Here is an 8,456-nt window from a genome sequence, read left to right as displayed (position 1 = left end):
ACTCTAACGAAAAGTCGGTCGGAAGACCGCTTGTTGCTCTAGCAACAAGAACTCATCTAGTTATTATGTTCCCCAAACGGAGTTTGGGAACATATTGTTTTTACTCTGTTTCTTATTAAGGTCTTCCGTCTCCAACGGAAGACCTTCTTGTTATTCTTCGGTTTCTTTTTACCTATTATTATTATTAGGGTCTTCCGTCTCCAACGGAAGACCCTTCTATTATTCTATTGTTTCTTTTTCACTTTTATTATTAGGGTCTTCCGTCTTCAGCGGAAGACCCTTCTATTATTCTATTGTTTCTTTTTCACTTTTCTTATTAATATTCTTCCTTTTTTTTTCTTTACAAAATTTGTGCAGAAGATTTCTCAGAGATGTCTCGTCCGATTTGCTTCAAATTTTCAGGGTAGATGTGCTGTCATCTGAAGTTAATTCCGGCAAATTATTTTGGGGATATTCACTTCCGGTCGGAAGTTATCGCCCTTTAATCGAAATTTAGAGGACCTCCTTGTCTGTGATGAAACTCAAAAACGGTTCAAGCTAGAAAGCTGAAATTTTCAGTGATAATAGAAGACATGTTGCCATGTTGCACCTGGGTCAGGATATTTTCCGGAAGTGCCTAGTATGGAAGCTCGGTAGGGGTCGAAATTTAGGACACGAATCATGACCGATTTTTTGAGACATTTTGCATCATATCTTTTAAAGTATCATAATTTTGTTAAAACATAATGAACAGAATTTGTGCAGAATGACAAGATATTTAATATGATATCAAGAAAAAAGTGCTGACTCATCACATTAGGGGTCAAAAGGGGCTAAAAGTCTTTTTTCAATAACTCTTTAACAGTCAATATTTTGTTATACATTACTGAAGCAAAAATGTTTATCTCAACAATCTACAACTGTATATTATGATTTTAATGTCGTACATAACATAATTAGGGGCCACAAGGGGCCAGAATGCTAAATCTTTGACACTTTATATCTCGAAAGTGAGAAATATTTTGATAAGTAATATTGAACAAAAGATGTTCAAAATCATGTTCTAAACAATATGCAACCTTTCATTTTTCGCTAAATGTCCCCATTAGGGAGTTGAAGGGATGGCCCCTAAATATTTCTTTTGCGAATAACTCGAAAACGAAAAAGAATCTCTGAATAGTTGTTGAACAAAAAGTGTTCAAAATTTTAAGAACTTCCCGATGAAATCAAGAAAAAAGGGTTGGGCACTCAAATTAGGGGCCAAAAGGGGCTAAAAGTCTTTTTTCGATAACTCTTTAACATCCAATATTTTGTTATACATTACTGAAGCAAAAATGTTTATCTCAACAATCTACAACTTTATATTATGATTTTAATGTCGTACATTACATAATTAGGGGGCCACAAGCGGCCAGAATTCTAAATCTTTGACGCTTTATATCTCGAAAGTGAGAAATATTTTGATAAGTAATATTGAACAAAAGATGTTCAAAATCATGTTCTGAACAATATACAACCTTTCATTTTTCGCTAAACATCCCCATTAGTGAGTTGAAGGGATGACCCCTAAATATTTCTTTTGCAAATAACTCGAAAACGAAAAAGAATCTCTGAATAGTTGTTGAACAAAAAGTGTTCAAAATCCTAAGAGCTTCAAGATGAAATCAAGAAAAAAGGGCTGGGCACTCAAATTAGGGGCCAAAAGGGGCTAAAAGTCTTTTTTCGATAACTCATTAACAGTCAATATTTTGTTATACGTTACTGAAGGAAAAATGTTTATCTAAACAATCTACAATTTTATATTATGATTTTAATGTCATATATTACATAATTAGGGGCCACAAGGGGCCAGAATTCTAAATCTTTGACGCTTTATAGCTTGAAAGTGAGAAATATTTTGAAAGGTAATAATCTAAAAGATGTTCAAAATCATGTTCTGAACAATATGCAACCTTTCATTTTTCGATAAACGTCCTTATTAAGGAGCTGAATGGTTGGCCTCTAAATATTTCTTATGGAAATAACTCGAAAACGAATAGGAATATCTGAATAGTTGTTGAACAAAAAGTGTTCATTATCCTGAGAGCTTTAAAATGATATCAATTAAAAAAAGGCTGATCCCTAATATTAGGGGCCCTGAGGGGCCAAAAGTCGATTTTTGAAATCTTTATTTTTCAATGTCTTTTTAAAGATTATGAAAAATCATGAAGTTCGAATGAAAATCTCAATCAAAATATTATCTCATCTCATCAAAAATCGAACGGAAGACCCACTCGTTGCTCGCAACGAGATCGTATCTAGTTATTATTCTTTTTTTTCTTTACAATTTTTGTGCAGAAGATTTCTCGGAGATGGCTCGACTGATTTTCTTGAAATTTTCGGAGATGATGTATCTTTATCTAAACCTCATACGTTTTTTTCATTTTTTTGAAATTTACTTCCGGTCGGAAGTTATCGCCCTTTGATCGAAATTTTGATGACCTCCATGTCTGTGATGGAACTCAATAACGACTCAAGCTAGAAAGCTGATTTTTTCAGGGATGATAGAGGATATGTTGCCATAATGCAACATGGTCAGGATATTTTCCGGAAGTGCCTAGTATGAAAGCTCGGTAGGGGTCAAAATTTAGGACACGAATCATGACTGATTTCTTGAGACATTTTGCATCATATCTTTTAAAGTATCATTATTTTGACAAAATATATTGAACAGAATTTGTGCGGAATGACAAGATCTTTAATATGATATCGAAAAAAAAGTGCTGACTCATCACATTAAGGGCAAAAAGGGGCCGGAGTTCTTTTTTCGATAACTCTTTAGCAGTCAATATTTTGTTATACATTACTGAAGCAAAAATGTTGATCTCAACAATCTACAACTACATATTATAATTTAAATGTCGTTTGGTGCATAGTAAGGGGCTATAAGGGGCCAGAATGCTTAATCTTTGACGCTTTATATCACAAAAGAGGGAAATATTTTGTTAAGTAATATTGAACAAAATATGTTCAAAATCATGATCTAAACAATATGCAACCTTTAATTTTTCGCTATACGTCCCCTTTAAGGAGTTGAAGGGTTGGCCCCTAAATATTTCTTTTGCAAATAACTCGAAAACGAAAGATAATCTCTGAATAGTTGTTGAACAAAAAGTGTTCAAAATCCTGAGAGCTTTAAGATGAGATCAAGAAAAAGGGGCTGGGCACTCAAATAAAGGGCCGAGAGGGGCCAAAAGTCTTTTTTCGATAACTCTTTAACAGTCAATATTTTGTTATACATTACTGAAGCAAAATTATGTAGCATAATTAGGGGCCATAAGGGGCCAGAATGCTAAATGCTAAATCTTTGATGCTTTATATCTTAAAAGTGTGAAATATTTTGAATGTTTATCTCAACAATCTACAACTATATATTATGATTTGAATGTCGTATGGTGCATAATAAGGGGCCAGAAGGGGCCAGAATGCTAAATCTTTGACGCTTTTTATCACAAAAGAGGGAAATATTTTGTTAAGTAATATTGAACAAAAGATGTTCAAAATAATGATCTAAACAATCTGCAACCTTTTATTTTTCGCTATACGTCCCCTTTAAGGAGTTGAAGGGTTGGCCCCTAAATATTTCTTTTGCAAAAATCTCAAAAACAAAAGAAAATCTCTGAAAAGTTGTTGAACAAAAAGTGTTAAAAATCCTGAAAGCTTTAAGATAATATGAAGAAAAAAGGGCTGATCCCTAATATTAGGGGCCTTGAGGGGCCAAAAATCGATTTTTTAAGTGTAAATGTTCAATGTCTGTTTACAGACATGGAGGCAAAATTGTTTTTCTTCACAATCTTTATCATTATTTTAGAATGAAATTCTCAATCAAAATCTGATCTCATCAAGAATCGGACGGAAGACCCACTCGTTGCTCGCAACGAGATCGTATCTAGTTATTAGGGTCTTACGTCTCCAACGGAAGACCCTTCTATTATTCTATTGTTTCTTTTTCACTTTTATTATTAGGGTCTTCCGTCTCCAACGGAAGACCCTTCTATTATTCTATTGTTTCTTTTTCACTTTTATTATTATTATTATTATTCTTTTTCTTCTTACAATTTTTGTGCAGAAGATTTCTCGGAGATGGCTCGATCAATCAGCTTGAAATTTTTAGGAAAGTTGTGTCGTCAACTAAACCTGATCCGTTTTTCTCATTTTTTCGAAAATCACTTCCGGTCGGAAGTTATTGCCCTTTAATCGAAATTTAGAGGACCTCCTTGTCATCACCAGAACTCAAGAACGGCTTACGCTAGAACACTGAAATTTTTACCAAAGATAAAGGACATGTTGCCAATATGCACAATGGTTTTCAAGTTTTCCGGAAATGCCTAGTATGGAAGCTCGGTAGGGGTCAAAATTTAGGACACGAATCATGGCTGAATTTTTGAGACATTTTGCATCATATCTTTTAAAATATAATTATTTTGTTAACACATATTGAGCAATTTTTGCGCAAAATGACAGGATCTTTGATATGATATCAAGAAAAAAGTGCTGACTCATCACATTAGGGGCCGAGAGGGGCTTAAAGTCTTTTTTCGATAACTCTTTAACAGTCAATATTTTGTTATACATTTTTGAAGCAAAAATGTTTATCTCAACATTTTACAACTATATATTATGATTTTAATGTCGTATAATACATGATTATGGGCCAAAAGGGGCCAGAATGCTAAATCTTTGATGCTTTATATCTCGAAAGTGAGAAATATTTTGACAAGTAATATTGAACAAAAGATGTTCAAAATCATGTTCTAAACAATATGCAACCTTTCATTTTTCGCTAAAAGTCCCCATTAGGGAGTTGAAGGGTTGACCCCTAAATATTTCTTTTGCGAATAACTCGAAAACGAAAAAGAATCTCTGAATAGTTATTGAACAAATAGTGTTCAAACTCCTAAGAGCTTCAAGATGAAATCAAGAAAAAGGGGCTGGGCACTCAAATTAGGGGCCGAGAGGGGCTTAAAGTCTTTTTTCGATAACTCTTTAACAGTTTCTTCTCCGGTACTTTTTTTGTCCGGAAGTGTTCTCAGAAACTGTTCACCAAACTAAGTTAAAACCTTTTTAGGGTTAGTAGGCATGTTGTGTAGATGTGCCGAACGAAGGTCATTTTGCGCGCATTCGCATGCACGTGCGGGCGCGTGCAGTGAGTAAAATGACTGATATATTTAATATGGTTTTAACTTTTATATTTTTTGATAAAAAGTTTTTGAAACTCATTACATGAAGATATATAAGTTGTGTAGATAAGATGACATGGTCAAATTTGCTCTGATTGGCTGAAACAGAAATCTCAATATCTTTTTTGTTTTATGATGAAATGCTTTGAAATTTCTAACATAGACATGCATTAGGATGTACTACAATATGATATATAAAATTTTTAATGAAATCACGCGCATGCGCGTGCGCTGCAATCTGATTGGCTGAAACTTTAAATGAGTATAACTCCCTTGGTTTTCAACCAAGCAGCATGGGATTTACAACATAGATAGACATAAAGGACTCCTACAGGATGGTATGGTCACCATTCACATGCATGCATGTGCGTGCACTTGCGCTTTGCTCTGATTGGCTGAAACAAAAATCTCAATATCTTTTCTGTTTTTTTACAAAATGCTTTGAAATTTAAAACATAAGCATACTTAAAAATGTCCTACAATATGATAATAATTGTCATGGAAAAACGCGCATGCATGTGCGCTGCAATCTGATTGGCTTAAACCTTAAATGGCTATAACTCCCTTGTTTTTCAACCAAACAGGATGGGATTAAGAACATAGACAGACATAATAGACTCCTACAAGAAGGTATGGTCATCATGCACGTGCGTAAAATAGTGTAGACAAGATGATATAGTCATTACGCTCATGCAATCACATGCTCACGCCTGCATTGCTTAAATTTGAAATACTTGGTATACTTTTGGAAAAACGTTGTTTACGTCTTAAATGCATAGATTTTGCCTTCTTTAATGAAACTTACAGGGAATATGGCACGAGAAGGGAGTTTGGGAGCGTTTGGGGAACATCTGTAACGGTTCCCGTTACAATTAGCACTAGTTATTCTTTTTTTTTCTTATTTGTTCTCCGGTACTTTTTTGTCCGGAAGTGTTCTCAGAAACTGTTCGCCCAACTGACCTAAAACCTTTTTAGGGTTAATGGGTGTGTAGTGTAGGTGTGGGGAACGAAGGTCATTTTGCGCACATACGCATGCACGTGCGTGCGCATGCAACACGTGAAATGACTTATATACTTAATATAGCTATAACTTTTACATTTTTTAATGAAATGATTTTAAACTCATTATATAAAGATATATTAATAGTGTACATAATGTGACACTGTCAAATTAGCACGAACTCACGCGCATGCACGTGCGCTGCGCTCTGATTGGCTAAAACAAAAACCTCAGTATCTTCACTGTTGTTTGACGAAATGCTTTGAAATTTAAAACATATTCATGAATAAGGATATCCTACAATATAATATAGAAAAAGTTTCATGAAATCACGCGCATGAACGTGGGCTGCGATCTGATTGGCTGACACTTTAAATGACTATATCTCCGTTTTTTTTTTATGAAATGCTTTGAAATTTAAAATAAAGTCATACATTAGGATGTCCTGCAATATGATATACAAAAAAGTTCAAGAAATCACGCGCATGCACGTGTGCTGCGATCTGATTGGCTGAAACTTTAAATGATTATATCTCCTTTGTTTTTTGACGAAATGCTTTGAAATTTAAAACATAGTTATTCATTAGGATATCCTACAATGCCATATAGATAAAAAATCATGAAATCACGCGCATGCACGTGTGCTGCAATATGATTGGCTGAAACTTGAAATGGCTATAACTCCCTTGTTATTCAACCAAACAAGATGGGATTCAGAATATAGATAAATAAAAGGGACTCCTACAAGAAGGTATGGTCGTCATGCACGTGCACGCACGTGCGTGCATTTGGAACGAATGAAATTAGAAATACACTTGAATGAGTGATTTTTGATACTTTTGGACTGAATGCTTTCACATATAGTATATTACAGTGAATATGGCACTAAAAGGGACTTGGGGAGCGTTTCGGGAACATCTGTAACGGTTCCCGTTACAATTAGCACTAGTTATTATTATTATTCTTTTTTCTTCTTATTTCTTCTCCGGTACTTTTTTGTCCGGAAGTATTGTCAGAAACTGTTCACGAAACTTAGTTAAAACCTTTTTTAGGTTTAATGGGTGTGTAGTGTAGGTGTGCGGAACGAAGGTCATTTTGCGCGCATACGCCTGCACGTTCGGGCGCGTGAAATGAGTAAAATGATTGATATATTTATTATGGCCATACCTTTTACATTTTAAGATGAAATGCTTTGAAACTCATTACATAAAGATATATTAATATTGTTAACATCATGACACTGTCAAATTAGCACGAACTCTCGCGCGTGCACGTGAGCTTTGCTCTGATTGGCTGAAACAAAAATCTCAATATCTCTTTTGTTTTTTGAGAAAATGCTTTGAAATTTTGAACATAGTCATGAACTAGGATATTCTACAATATGATATCAAAAAAAAAAAATTCAAGAAATCATGCGCATGCACGTGTGCTGCAATTTGATTGGCTGAAACTGTAAATGGCTACATCCCCTTTGTTTTTTGACGAAATGCTTTGAAATTTAAAACATAGTTTTACATTAGGATATCCTGCAATATGATATACAAAAAAAATTTCATGAAATCACGAGCATGCACGTGTGCTGCAATCTGCTTGGCTGAAACTTGAAATGGCTATAACTCACTTGTTTTTCAACCAAACAGGATGGGATTTAGAACATTGATAAATATAAGGAACTCCTACAAGATGGTATGGTCATCATGCACGTTCATGCACGTGCGTGCATTTGGAACGAGTGAAATTAAAAATACACTTAAATTAGAGATTTTTAATACTTTTGGACTGAATGCTTTGATATATAGTATATTTAAATGTATAGATAGTGTGAACAAGATGATATGGTCATAATGCACATGCATTCACATGCGCACGGGTGCAATGCTAAAATTTGAAGATAATTGGTATGCTTCTGGGTAAATCTTGTTAATGTCTAAATTACCAGAATTTGTCGTATTTAATGAAGCTTACAGGGAATATGGCACCAAAAGGGAGTTGGGGAGCGTTTGGGGAACATCTGTAACGGTTCCCGTTACAATAAGCACTAGTAATGTTTGCAGTACTTTGGTTCAATTCAAGGGGGGGGGGGGGTATGTGGCCAACTTTTTCGAGGCCAACTTCCTATCGATTCCAATTTTTTCCCTACAATCCTTGATATCATTATACTATGGTATAAAGTGGGGGGGCCAACCATCCTTTCAATGAACATTTACTATAGTAAAGGTAATGTTGGGGCCCCCCGGTTGCTACGTCCCTGGAATGAT

Source organism: Saccostrea cucullata, unplaced genomic scaffold, assembly GCF_032062105.1.
Source record: "Saccostrea cucullata isolate Sc308-1 unplaced genomic scaffold, CSIRO_AGI_Scuc_v1 ctg2669, whole genome shotgun sequence".
NCBI classification, from domain to species: domain Eukaryota; kingdom Metazoa; phylum Mollusca; class Bivalvia; order Ostreida; family Ostreidae; genus Saccostrea; species Saccostrea cuccullata.
The sequence above is the reverse complement of the archived record's forward strand: the minus strand, read 5'-3'. Positions refer to the sequence as shown.